General features: G+C 46.0%; 1 non-coding gene across 1 annotated transcript; it reads left to right on the forward strand.

The window, feature by feature from the left end:
• Positions 1-11,700: 11,700 nt before the first annotated feature.
• On the forward strand, positions 11,701-11,784 carry trnal-cag (transfer RNA leucine (anticodon CAG)). Its single transcript has one exon. It is a non-coding gene; the product is annotated as a tRNA-Leu (tRNA).
• Positions 11,785-14,111: the final 2,327 nt, after the last annotated feature.

Here is a 14,111-nt window from a genome sequence, read left to right on the forward strand (position 1 = left end):
TTCATTCTTTGTTTATTTTTGTCAGAATGATCTCTGGTCCCCAGCAATACATGAAAGCAGGCAGCAAAGGCGGGAGCTGTGCAGGTTACTGCTGGGTCAGACAGTAGTGTAGGATTCTCTCTCAGATTGAATCACTTTCCATGCAGTCACTCTTCAGCTTTATACAGTTGCCGGGTTAGGAGGGAACTTGGAAATTCGGGAGCAGATTTTCAGCAGCAATTGAAGACAATGGCTTTGATTTGCTAACGTTAAAATGGAGGATATTCCTGGCCTGGGGTAATGGAAAGGGAGGGCGTTGATGCAGATCTGGTTATTGTCAGTGGGTGTGGGAAAACTAACAGTGCTTTTAGAGGATTCCATCAGTGGCAGCATGTTGATGAGAAATTGGAAAATCTAAGGATATATCCTTGGGGACAGCAGGTACAAGTAGAGCAAAGGATGTTTGCAGATAGATCAGTTGTCTGTGAAGATGGTCGGGGACAGGGTTATTTCTGAGGAAGTTGCTGAAAGTGAATATAAAGGAGTGAGGGATAAAACAAGAATAGAATGACAGGATTATTATAATACCAGTGACCATGGGGCAGTTGGATTATTGTCAGTTTAGCTGGAAATATTTGGGAGACATGTCCATGTATCGGAAATCTGACAAGCGAGAGCCAGAGAATGCTGGCTGGCAATAACAAAGTCTTGGTTTTGTTTCTGGCTGTGCCCGAAACACCCAGCCTCCCATTTATCAGCCGAATGTGCTTAGCAACTGCATCACATTCCTCCCCTCTCTAGCTCGTGGCACTGGGAGTATTCGAGATATTTCTACACTTGAGAATCTAATAGATGTGCACACAATCGGTAGGATGTTCAGTTCAGTGTTTCTTTGCCTTCTATGTTAAACGTTCATGGCTGTAAATTGTCTGGATCAAAATTTATCCATTTCCCAAAAATCACAGTTGAAAGACTGAATGGCTGCAAAGTTGAACACTACAGGGGCTTCACTATTTCGAATTGCAATATTTCAAATATACATTAGTTACCATGTTCACCGAGAATGTAAGATGGCCATGTTCAGGTCCAACGAAAGTGATTCTTTTCCAATGAAGAGAGGAAAAGGTGATAGAAAATACAGAAAGGCCATGCAATAATTCCAGAATGGAAAGGATTTCCTGACCAGAATTGACTGGGATTTTCGTCCGTCAACCCTCAACAACGATATTTGCAGATGAAATCAAACGCAAGAGGCGATTGCAAGCAGCAAACTTGAAGGTAACCATGTGAGTGGATAACTGATGGGTTGGGAATCCACTGGGTTCGCTCATGTGTAGGTTTGAATCCTACAATCTGTAGTACTGCTGTTTTCATAAAACAAGTGCTCGCAAGTTGCTAATGACACAAACACATTGCAATTTCTCGTGGTATTTTTGAGGAAGTTTGCAAACTGCGGGATCCCCTTAACCAGGCAGTGATATTGTTTTGCTTTCATTTGTTACATTTTCATTTCAATTCCCCCAGCATGTGAGAGGCTCACGGTTAGAAACAACAAATCTGTTTTGTTTCAACAAAGCGAGGAAAATGCAAGACACAAGCCTTCAGGTCATGAAACAAATCACAAATGGGTATGATTTTCATTCCGCTAACAACTGAGGTATCCATCTGCATCCTCACAACTGCGATATTCGCCAACAAAATCCAATGCAAGAGACCATGCTCGCTGAATCACGTAATTGTGGCCGAGTGATTAAAGTGATGGATTTTAAAGCCCTTGGGGTAACCCCCCCCCGCCCCCCCGGTGCAGGTTGTAATCCTACCGAATCCAATCTGCTCTGCTGTCGCTTTGCTGAAGCACAGGTCTGTCCTGTTAATGGCTAAAGCAAACCCACTTTCATTTTCTCAGTGCCGTTCGAGGAAGTTTGCTGCCTTTAATACTGCCAGGTTCATAAGTGTTCCCTGTGATTTCTGGCTGTTTCTCAAACCCGAGGGATTTTAAACCTCAGTGTCTGTGTTCTTCTGCGTGCCTCAATGAGTGCCACTTGTCTGAACTGCTGAACACGTTGTTACTGTCCAAAACTACCCATGTAGATCAGTTTTCTGGCTTTGCATTATAATTGAGCTCAGAAATAAAAGAAAGCTGGTTTACAAAACATCAAAGGACATTTTCCTCTTTCTGCCTACCATGTTTGCCAAGAGCACAAGACGGCCACGTTTCGAAACAACCAAGCATATTCTTTCCTAATAAAAAGAGGAAAGAGTAACAGAGAATGCAGAAAGGCCATACAATATTTCCGGAATGGTAAGGATTTTATTCCATGAATAGACTGGGATTTTTATCCACCAACGGTCAACAGCGATATTTGGAATGAAATCCAATGTAAGAGGTGACTGCGAGCAGCAAACTTGCTGCAATCTGTGGTGATGCTGCTTTCAAGAAGTGTTCCCAATGGGCCAATGGCACAAACACACTCGCAATTTCTCATCCGAGATAGTACAAATTGCCAATGTCAGAGAAAACAGTGTGGAGCTGGAGGAGCATAGCACGCCAGGCTGCATCAGAGGTGCAGGTAATGTATGTCAGTGTCAGTGTGTATGTGGAGCGGGACTGGTTGGGCCTGTGGTAGAGGAAGAAGCGGAGAGCTTTTAGACCAATCATGTGGGGAATGTAAGTGTACAGGGATTGGACGTCCATGGGTAGGATGAAATGATGAGGGCCAGGGAACAGGAAGTGTTGGAGGAGGTGGAGGGCATGGGTGGTGTCCCAGACATACGTGGGGAGCACCTGGACAGTAGACGAGAGCTAGGTAAACTCAAGCTAGACTACAGCTCCTGACACCCACCTTCCCACAAGAATGTGATCCTGTACTCCCAGTTCTACCACCTCCACCGCATCTGCTCCCAAGACGAGGCATTCCACTGCCTAACATCCCAGATGCCCTCTTATTTCAAGGACTGAAACTTTGCCCCTTCAGTGGTCGAAAATGCTCTTGACTGCATCTCTTGCGTTTCCTGCATGTCTGCCCTCACATCCCCTACCCTGAACAATAACAAAGACAGAATCCCCCTTGTCCTCACATATCACCTCAATAACTTCAGCATCCAATGTATCATTCTCCACCAAATCTGCCACCTGCAAACCAACCACACAACCAAAGATATACGTCCCTCTGCAACCCTGTCTGCCTTTTGCAGGGACCACGCTCTCCACAACTCCCTCATCCGCTCCACACTCCCACCAGCCTCAACAAACCCGGCACCTTTCCCTGCACCCACAGAAAGTGCTACACCTGCCCCTACACCTCCCCCTCACCCACATCCAAGGAACCAAAAAACCCTTTCAGATTAGACAGAGACTCACCTGCACATATGTCAATGTGGTCTATTGCATCCGCTGATCCCAATGTAGCCTCTTCTACATTGATGAGGCCATGGGGAGTCTCAAGACCACTTTATTTAGCACATGCTCTCTGTTCGCGATAAGCAACAACACTTTTCAGTCGCAAACCATTTTGACTCCCCCTCCCACACCCTGGATGACATGTCCACCACGGGCCCCCTCTAGTTTCACAACTTTGCCACCCAGAAACTGGAGGAGCAGCATGTCACATTCTGCGTTAGTAGCTTACAACCCAATGGTCTCAAAATGGGCTGAAACAGTTTCGAAATCTCCCCACCCCCAGCCTCATCCCATGACCAACCCTCCCTCTCGTCCCTGCCTCCTTGACCTGACACAACCTGTCCATCTTCTCTCCCACCTATCTGCCCCTCCCACCTCGCTGACCAATCCCCACCACTGCCCACCTGCTCTCACCTATCACCATCCCACCTGCCTTCCCCAGCCTCACCCCTCCCCGCTCTATTTATTTCCCAGCTCCCTTCCCCCTCATCTGTTTCTGAAGAAGGGTCAACCTTCCTGCTCCTCTGATGCTGCCTGGCCTGCTGTGCTTCCCCAGCTCCTCACTGTGTTATTTATGGCTACCAAGACCTGGTTTATAAAGCCCCAGGTGTGTCACTCAAACCCCTCTGTCCTTCCAAATCCCGGTACACCCAGCATGTTCCCAGCTCTCACTACCTGCAATATCCCCCCCAACCCTGCCCCCCCGCTCTCTGCCCTGCCACCTGGTACAGAGTAAACCAAGAGGCTTCCTTGTGAGATTAAAGGGGAAAGCGGGGTGGAAGGAGGTGTGAGAGAAAGCAGCAACTCAAAATTTCAGTCTAACGACTCCTGTCTGACCCTCCGCACCCCCCTCACACATTCACTCTGTGTCTCTCACACTCATTCATGCATGAGCACACACACACACACGCACACACACATACACACACACACACACGCACACACACAAATTGGCCGCAGACCTGATATACATAGAGAGATAAACCAGCTACATCACCCTTTTATTCACTCAGAGATAATAAGAACTGTTGATGCTGGGGTCAGAAATAACACGGAGTGGAGCTGGAGGAGCGCAACATGTCAGGCAGCATCAGAGGATTTGTCCCACTTTCTCATTGAAACTTCACCAGAAAAAGCTGGGATTTATCTGATTGACAGAAACTGTGTTAAACTCAGGGCAGAGTCAATTAATGCACAAATTTTGTATCTGTGGGCTGTATTTCTGTCTGGCTGTGTGTTCGTGTGTATGTGCCAGATGTTTCTTATGTGTGTGTATATTTCTGTGCATCTGTCTATGTGTCAGTGAGTCTGCATGCATGCATTTGTCTGTGTGTCTATGTGTGTCAGTATGTGTGCATTTGTATGTTTCTATGTGCATAGGTGGGTCAGTGTGACTGTCTGTGTGTTTGTTAGTTTGTCTGTGTGTGTGCCATTGAGTCTGTATGCGTGTGGATCAGTGTATCTGCATGTGACTATCTTTCTATATGTGTATGTGTGTGCCTCTGGATATTTGTCTCTGTGTATCTGCAAGCTTGTGTTGCCGTGTGTTTGTCCTGTGTGTGCCAGTATCTGTCTACATGTACATGTCTCTCTGTGTATGTGTGTGTCAGTGTGCCTGTGTGTGTCTATGCCAGCATGTCTGTTTGTGTACGTGTTTCTGTGGGTCTGTATGTGTGTGTTTCTGTTTATCAGGGTGTGTGTCAGTATCTGCTTTTATGTCTGTCTCTCTATGTGTATGTTTCTGTGTCTATGTATATATGTGTGTGTATCAGTGTATCTGTGTGTGTCTCTGTCTCCGTGTGTATGCATGTGTATCACTTTGTCACTCTTTGATTGAGTGAGTGAGTGTGTGTGCGTGTGTGTGTGTTTGTGTGTGTTAGTTTATACGGATTTGTGTATTCCTATATTTGTGTGCGTCTCAGTGCAGCAGGCTCTCTGTTGTTTTGGGATGTATCATTTGAAAATGGGGCTAGCCACCATCCCACAGTCTCTCAGTCTGTACCTCTTGTGTTTAAAGTGATACAACGGTCATGTTGATGTGTGTGCATATGTGTGTCTCTGCGTGTTTGTGTCTGTATGCCTATCTTTATCTTCGGTGGGACTTAGTGGAGGGAAGTTTAAGTGAATGAATGAATGAAGTAATTAAAAAGTGATGAATCAAAGTCTCACCCTCCCTCTCGTGTTTAAAGTGATACAATATCACCCTCTGGCGGACGCCTCTACACAAGTGGCAGAATTTTTTTTGGAGAAAGCAACGGAGCCTGTGAATCCTGTTGCAGAGATAGTAGGAACTGGTGATGCCGGAGAATCTGAGATAACACGATGTGAAGCCGATGAACGCAGCAGGTCAAGCAGCACCAGCGGAGAGGGAAAACTTGACATTTCGGGTCAGGACACTTCTTCAGAAATGGGGGAGGGGAAATTGATTCTGAAATAAATAGGGGGACGGGGGAGCAGGTAGAAGATGGATACAAGAGGTTGCAGCGGGAGAGGGATGAACTGAGTTTTTTTTTCGAGGGACGAGGGTAACATCTTTAAGGAAGGCATCCTAGTTTGCAGTTGTTTCGTGCTTTAAACACTGTCTTTGTACACACAGAGCAGTCTTGGCCGATCGATGTTGCCCCTTAAATGTGAGCAGAAGGAGAGATGAACAAGCCCACTGCTGGTCTCATACCCTTCACTTGTAAATACTTTTCCCAATTAGGATCTGAAAGAGTAGATTACAAAACAATACAAATTGCCGAAAGTGCAATAAAATTAACCATGTCTTCTTACAAAACGGCTCACGTAAACGTGTCTGGATACAGTTGCAGAAGAGACTCCATTTAATGTGTATAATGTCAGGAAAACTGTCCAAAGTCAAAACATTTCCACATTTGCCGAGGGAACACATACATTTCTGAACATGAGCATGTTTTACTCTGAGGAGCTTCAGCATAATTAGCATCCTCTCCACACCAGCACAGCGTGAATCGGTGTGTGTGTGTGTGCGCGCGTCTGTTGACGCTGCCGTGAGCTGCTCTTTCTCTTTGACTGAACCCGTGATGGTTTTCACGCGCCACCTTCTCTTCTGCAGTAGCGTGCGGCGGCCAGCAGAGGGAACCAATGCATTACTTTGAACAAAAGGGAGCAATTGAGACGGAGCAGTAAACTTCTACTTTCTCTCTCCAACTGGTTCCATCCCTTTCTCCCTCTGTGTGTCAGCGTTTGTATGTGTGCGTATGTGTGTCAGTGTCTGTATGCAGATGTTTGTCTCAGTGTAGGTCTCTGTGTCTGTGTGCTTCTGTCTCAATGTGTGTCTGTAATGGCTGTGTGTTTGTGCCTGTGGCTCTTTCCAGTGGGCTATCTGTTGTTTTGGGGGTGAATCCATTGAAACGGGGTTACCTCCCTTCCACGCTTTTTCTCTGTCTCTCCCTCTTGAGTCTCAAATTATTACAATGGTCATGTTGACATGTGTCTGCATATGTGTTTGTAGCTGTGTTTTTTTTTCCTGGTTGCAATCGGACTCACTGGGGATCCAGGTTCAAATCCTGCCACAGCAGATGGTCACATCTGAATTGGAGAAGATACCTCGAATTAAGAATCTAATGATGACTATGTTGAGGTTGGATGGCTCGCCGAGCTGCTTGGTTGTTCTGCAGACGTTTCGCTACCGTGCTTGGTAACATCCTCAGTGCAGCTTCTGATGAAGCGTCGGTGTGTTTTCCCAACTGGTTTTTAAACTCTTGGGTCTGTTCCGATGGATTGCCTCACTTCCGGGTTTCCTCTGTAGTGGAATGTATATGGGATTGAGTTCAATGTGTTTGTTAATAGCCTGCTTCGTGCAGTGCCATGCTTCCAGGAATTCTTGTGTTTGTCTCTGCCTAGCCTGCCGCAGGATCTGAGAACATAGAACATAGAACAGTACAGCACAGAACAGGCCCTTCAGCCCACAATGTTGTGCCGACCATTGATCCTCATGTATGCACCCTCAAATTTCTGTGACCATATACATGTCCAGCAGTCTCTTAAATGACCCCAATGACCTTGCTTCCACAACTGCTGCTGGCAACGCATTCCATGCTCTCACATTTCTCTGCGTAAAGAACCTGCCTCTGACATCCCCTCTATACTTTCCACCAACCAGCTTAAAACTATGACCCCTCGTGCTAGCCATTTCTGCCCTGGGAAATAGTCTCTGGTTTTCAACTCTATCTATGCCTCTCATTATCTTGTATACCTCAATTAGGTCCCCTCTCCTCCTCCTTTTCTCCAATGAAAAGAGACCGAGCTCAGTCAACCTCTCTTCATGAGATAAGCCCTCCAGTCCAGGCAGCATCCTGGTAAACCTCCTCTGAACCCTCTCCAAAGCGTCCACATCTTTCCTATAATAGGGCGCCCAGAACTGGGCGCAGTATTCCAAGTGCAGTCTAACCAAAGTTTTATAGAGCTGCAACAAGATCTCACGACTCTTAAACTCAATCCCCCTGTTAATGAAAGCCAAAACACCATATGCTTTCTTAACAACCCTGTCCACTTGGGTGGCCATTTTAAGGGATCTATGTATCTGCACACCAAGATCCCTCTGTTCCTCCACACTGCCAAGAATCCTATCCTTAATCCTGTACTCAGCTTTCAAATTCGACCTTCCAAAATGCATCACCTCGCATTTATCCAGGTAGAACTCCATCTGCCACCTCTCAGCCCATCTCTGCATCCTGTCAATGTCCCGCTGCAGCCTACAACAGCCCTCTACACTGTCAACGACACCTCCGACCTTTGTGTCGTCTGCAAACTTGCTGACCCATCCTTCAATACCCTCATCCAAGACATTAACAAAAATTACAAACAGTAGAGGCCCAAGGACAGAGCCCTGTGGAACCCCACTCGCCACTGACTTCCAGGCAGAATATTTTCCTTCTACTACCACTCGCTGTCTTCTGTTGGCCAGCCAATTCTGTATCCAAGCAGCTAAGTTCCCCTGTATCCCATTCCTCCTGACCTTCTGAATGAGCCTACCATGGGGAACATTATCAAATGCCTTACTGAAGTCCATATACACCACATCCACAGCTCGACCCTCATCAAATTTTCTAGTCACATCCTCAAAAAACTCGATAAGGTTTGTAAGGCATGACCTACCCCTCACAAAGCCGTGTTGACTGTATTTGATCAAGCCATGCTCTTCCAGATGGTCATAAATCTTATCCCTCAGAATCCTTTCTAACACCTTGCAGACGACAGACGTGAGACTTACCGGTCTATAATTGCCGGGGATTTCCCTATTTCCTTTCTTGAAGAGAGGAATTACATTTGCCTCTCTCCAGTCCTCAGGTACGACTCCAGTGGAAAGCGAGGATGCAAAGATCTTCGCAAGTGGCGAAGCAATTGCATTTCTCGCTTCCCATAGTAGCGGAGGACAAATCTGGTCCGGGCCTGGCGACTTGTCAATCTTAATGTTTGACAAAATTTTCAGCACATCAGCTTCCTCTATCTCTATCCATTCCAGCATGCACACCTGCTCTTCAAAGGTTTCATTCACTACAAAGTTCGTTTCTTTCGTAAAGGCAGAAGCAAAAAACTCATTTAGGGCTTCCCCTACCTCCTCAGACTCCACACACAAGTTCCCTATGCTTTCTCTGATCGGCCCTACTCTTTCTTTGACCATTCTCTTATTCCTCACATAAGTGTAAAATGCCTTTGTGTTTTCCCGGATTCGTTCTGCCAAGCCTTCCTCGTGCCCCCTCCTGGCTCTCCTCAGACCATTTTTGAGCTTCTTCCTTGCCTGCATGTAATCCTCTCTAGCTGAACTTGACCCTAGCTTCCTCCACCTTATGTAAGCTACCTTCTTCCTTTTCACAAGAAGCTCCACCGCTCTCGTCATCCAAGGTTCCTTTATCTTACCCCTTCTTGCCTGTCTCAGAGGGACATATTTACTCATCACTCCCAACAACTGTTCCTTAAACAGTCTCCACATGTCTATAGTTCCCTTACCATGGAACAACTGCTCCCAGTCCATGCTTCCTAACTTATGTCGAATCGCATCATAGTTTCCTCTTCCCCAATTAAATATCCTCCCATTTTTCCTAATCCTCTCCTTCTCCATAGCTATGTAGAATGTGAGGCAGTTATGGTCACTATCACCAAAATGCTCTCCCACCACAAGATCTGATACCTGCCCCGGCTCGTTTCCGAGCACCAGGTCTAGAATGGCCTCTCCCCTCGTCGGCCTGTCAACGTACTGCGTTAGGAAACCCTCCTGAACACACCTTACAAAAACAGCTCCATTCAAATCTTCTGCTCGAAGGAGGTTCCAATCAATATTAGGAAAGTTAAAGTCACCCATTACAACAACCCTACTACGTCCACACTTTTCCAAAATCTGTCGACCTATGCTTTCTTCAATCTCCCTGCTGCTATTGGGGGGCCTGTAGTAAACCCCTAACGAGGGGACTACTCCCTTGCTGTTCCTAATTCCCACCCACACTGACTTGGGAGGCAGATCTTCCTCGACAATGGAAGCTTCTGTACCTGTGATACCCTCTCTGATTAGTAGTGCTACACCCCCTCCTCTTTTTCCCCCCTCCCTATTCTTTTTAAATGCTCTAAACTCTGGAACATCCAGCAACCATTCCTGCCCATGAGAAACCCATGTCTCTGTTATGGCCACAACATCACAGCACCAGGTACTGATCCATGCTCTAAGTTCATCACTTTTATTCCTGATACTCCTTGCGTTAAAGCAAACACACATTAACTGATCCCTTGGTTCCTTCCCAGGAAAATCCTTCCCACTAGCTGGTCTACTTCTTGCTCACCTGCATCAACTCTCACCTCCGGTATACAGCTCAGGTTCCCACCCCCCTGTCATACTAGTTTAAACCCTCTGGAACTACTCGAGCAAACCTTCCACCCGGGATATTGGTCCCCTTCCAGTTCAGATGTAACCCATCCTTCTTTTACAGGTCCCACCTTCCCCAGAACACATCCCAATTATCTACATATCTGAAGCCCTCCCTCTTGGTGTTGTCCCAGTTGAAGTGGCGGTTCTCCTTGTCCATGTGGATTGAGATGAGTGAGCATTGTTCATGTCTTTTTGTAGCCAGTTGTTCAATGATAATGGATATCCAAAGAACTGGGTCAGGAGATGCCTACAGGAACAGCATCAGAAAGATTCTACACACCCTCGACACACACATCACACTACCCTACATCAGGAACACGTCAGAACTCACCGCAAGACATCTAAGGCCACTGGGCATCAGGGTGGCACACAAACCCACATCAAACCGACGACAAGTGACCACCCGAACTAAAGACCTACTCCCCACCATGGACAGGACCAATGTCATCTACAAAATCCCCTGCAGAGACTGTGAGAAACACTACGTTGGACAAACGCGAAGGAAACTAACAACAGTAAGAGAACACCAACCCTAACCCTCACTTAATCAGTCAGCAGGATGTGAAATGCTGGTAACTCAGGCACGAGAGCTTTTCACTTCTTGAACAAAAAGCAATTGCATGCTGTGAGTATCACTGTGACATCTCTGATCATATTTTACATTCAGAAACTGCCTTTTGTGAAACTCTAAATAAGCACCTTGGAATTTTGTAAATTTTACTCACTTACTGTTCCTTGTCTCCCACTCCGGTTTCCAAATCAGCTGGCTGCCACCTGAAATTAGTCCATGTCCAGGATTTGAAAGCTGCACAGAGAAACGTTGGGGTAAGGAGAAAGGCAAGCAAGATGGCAGCTCGTAGCTGCACCGAGGCTCGAATAGCCTCCCTATGTGATTTGTCGTTCTTGAATTCTAATGCTGGCTCAGTGTTTCAGACAGAGGGTTATCTTTCAGCCACTTCCACTGCAAAACTGGTGTGTAAGTCTAAGTTTGCTGCACGGTGTGAACTGGTGCACGATCTGCTCAGCTTGGTGCATTTCCCCAGTAGCCCGGTGGTTTTCATATTATGTGTTAACGCCAGAATTGTTCAGTTTCGAACAAAGGGTGAAATCATTCACCATCGTGAAAGTCTAAATTCCAGAAATGCCGTGCGGTTCATGTTTTCTTTATCCAAGCATAACTGTATACACTTTCTCCCAGGCACTTTACATTTGTTGCCTAACTGATTCTCACAAGATGCTCTCAGCTTTCTGTTGGTTTTTGATTTGATCGAGCTGTTGTCAGCATCTTGTGGGAAAATAACGTTTTAGTTAGGCACTGCCCGGCAGCTAAGAAAATGGATGAACAAGACAGGGATCCTTGAAGTCTTTCCCTGTGCCTTTGCTTTTGTTGTTTTGCAGTAACAACATCAGAAAGAATCATATTTGACCCTCCTGTATGGGTGTAGTGTGGCCGAGCGGTCTAAGGCGCTGGAATCAGGTTCCAGTCTCCTCGGAGGCGTGGGTTTGAATCCCACCGCTGCCATTATGCTTGTCGTGTTGGTCTGCTGAAGCTGGGTAGGGAAGACCTGTGTTTCAGTTGAAAGTAACAGAAGGCAAGGTTTTGTTTCTAATCAATGCACAATGCAGGTGAGCACAGAACATCTGCTCCTCATTTTCATCGCGTTACAGGATCAGTTTCATTATGGAAATGGAGAGAGCTGACAACCTTCGGTCTACCTCGCCAATATCGACCAGATATCCTAAATTAACGCAGCCCCATTTGCCAGCTTTTGGTCAATATCCCTCTAAACCCTCCCGATTCACACACACATTTGGATCCCTTGGAAATGTTGTAATTTTACCAGGCTCCAACAATTCATCTGGCAGTTTAATGCATACATGCACCACTTTCTGGGCAAGAAAAAATGGCCCTCAGGTCGCTTTTAAATTGCTGCCCCTCACTTTAATTGTACACCCTCCAGGTTTGGACTCGCCCACCGTGTGGTAAAGACCTTGACTACTCATCCTGTCTATATGCCTGATGCTTTTATAAACTTCCGCCAGGTCGTCCCTCATCCCCCGACCCTCCAGGGAAAACTGCCCCAACCTATTCAGCATCGCCGTACGGTCCGAAACCTGCAACCCTGGCAACGTCCATGTGAATATTTTCTGGGCAGGTTCACATGATATATTTTATTTTTCAATAGTGCCAATAACGCTGGACTACTTTGATCTGTTCGTAAAAAGAGACGTGAAGCGTTGAACAGCTGCAAATTTGAATGCTGTAGGAAGGCCAGAGTGCAGGGCAAAGCCGGGGCTGTGTTCCTGTAGTGTAGTGGTTATCACATGCACTTCAGCGCGAAAGGTCCCCGGTTCAAAGCCGGGTGGAAATAGTGGAGTTCCTCTTTTACAGCGATTGGTTCCTGGATGGACGTGGAGTGAGCTTTCTCGTTTGTTTTTCTCATCAGCCAACCTTTCTCGAAATGAAGTCGCCCATATCTGCTTTTGTTGTGGTAGGGAATTTCATTCTATTTCATTGAAGTGTGAATCTTTGTTAAATTTCGCTCCTTCCTGGCCATGAATGTGCGGAGGTGGTCACCCCTTTTAGAGTGCATTTTGCTTGCCCTAATCCTTTCTGTAGTGGAGTAGTGTCACCTTTGCCTTTCGTGCAAAAGTGCTCCAGCCCAAAGTCAAGGAAAAGCCTAATTTTCCCACGTCGCAGTGCACCGCGAATTCTTCTCTGTCAAGTACATCTCAAAGTAGTCTCTGTATGTCCTAGTTCCATCAGAATCTGCCATGTCTCAAAGTGCATGAAACTAAACCAGAAGCCCTCAGTCACATTTTGGAGTAGAGAAACATGTTTGCATTTCTTAGCAGCGAACACAATAGCGACTTATTCAGTCCACAACAGGAGTGAAGGGATTTACAAGCTCAGACCAACCTCATGACACTTGCTCTCGCAGAATCACGAGCATTAACGTATGCTCTCAAGTCAAAGACATGCTGGCATTGAAACTGAGGAAATGCAAGACAAGCTACCAATTGATATAGCATCCATTCATTTTTTTCTTTATATCAAGGAGGAGCAAGAAAGTCTAAACCAGGAGAGATAGGAAAGCAAGCCACATGAAGCTCAAGTGAAGCAACATGTAGTTTCATCACTCACCAGGATGTGAAGTGATGGTGGCTCAGGCGTGAAAACTTATTGCTTCTTGAACAAAAAACAATCGCATGCTGTTAGCATTTCTTTGACATCTCTGATCGCCTTTTACGATCTGTCAATGTGCTCATAAACTACCTTTTGTGCGTCTCTAAATAAGCAGCTTGGAATTTCGTAAAAGTTATTGCGTTTCTTTTCCTTGTTTTCAAACACAGGTGCCCGAATCAGCTGGCTGCCGTCTGACATTTGTTCGGGTCCCTGACTGGAAAGCTATGCGGGAAAATTGACTGTGAAGGAGAAAGACAAGGCAGGTGGCAGCTTATGCCTGCACCGAGGTTCAAACAACCTCACAACTTGATTTGTCGTTTTCGAATTCTCACACTTGCTTGAACCTTTTGACTTGCACTTTTGTACAGAAACGAATACTAAAGTATGCTCTTGAGTCGAAGCCACGTTGGATGTTAAACTGCAAAAAGGACAAGCCAGGTTACTAAGTAATGTTGTTTCCATTTTCTTTTCTTTCTTTTGCAAAGGATCAAGGAAAGCTAAACAAGAAGGAATATGAAAGCGAGGCTCGTGAGCTCCAGTGAAACACCTTCTCACTTATTCTGTCCTCAGCAAGTGACGTGAAGGTGACTCGGGCAAAACAGCTTTTCACCTCTTCGACACAAAGCAATCCCATTGCATTAGCACATTTTTGACATTTCTGA

The sequence above is a fragment of the Stegostoma tigrinum genome, unplaced genomic scaffold (genome assembly GCF_030684315.1).
Source record: "Stegostoma tigrinum isolate sSteTig4 unplaced genomic scaffold, sSteTig4.hap1 scaffold_57, whole genome shotgun sequence".
NCBI classification, from domain to species: Eukaryota; Metazoa; Chordata; class Chondrichthyes; order Orectolobiformes; family Stegostomatidae; genus Stegostoma; species Stegostoma tigrinum.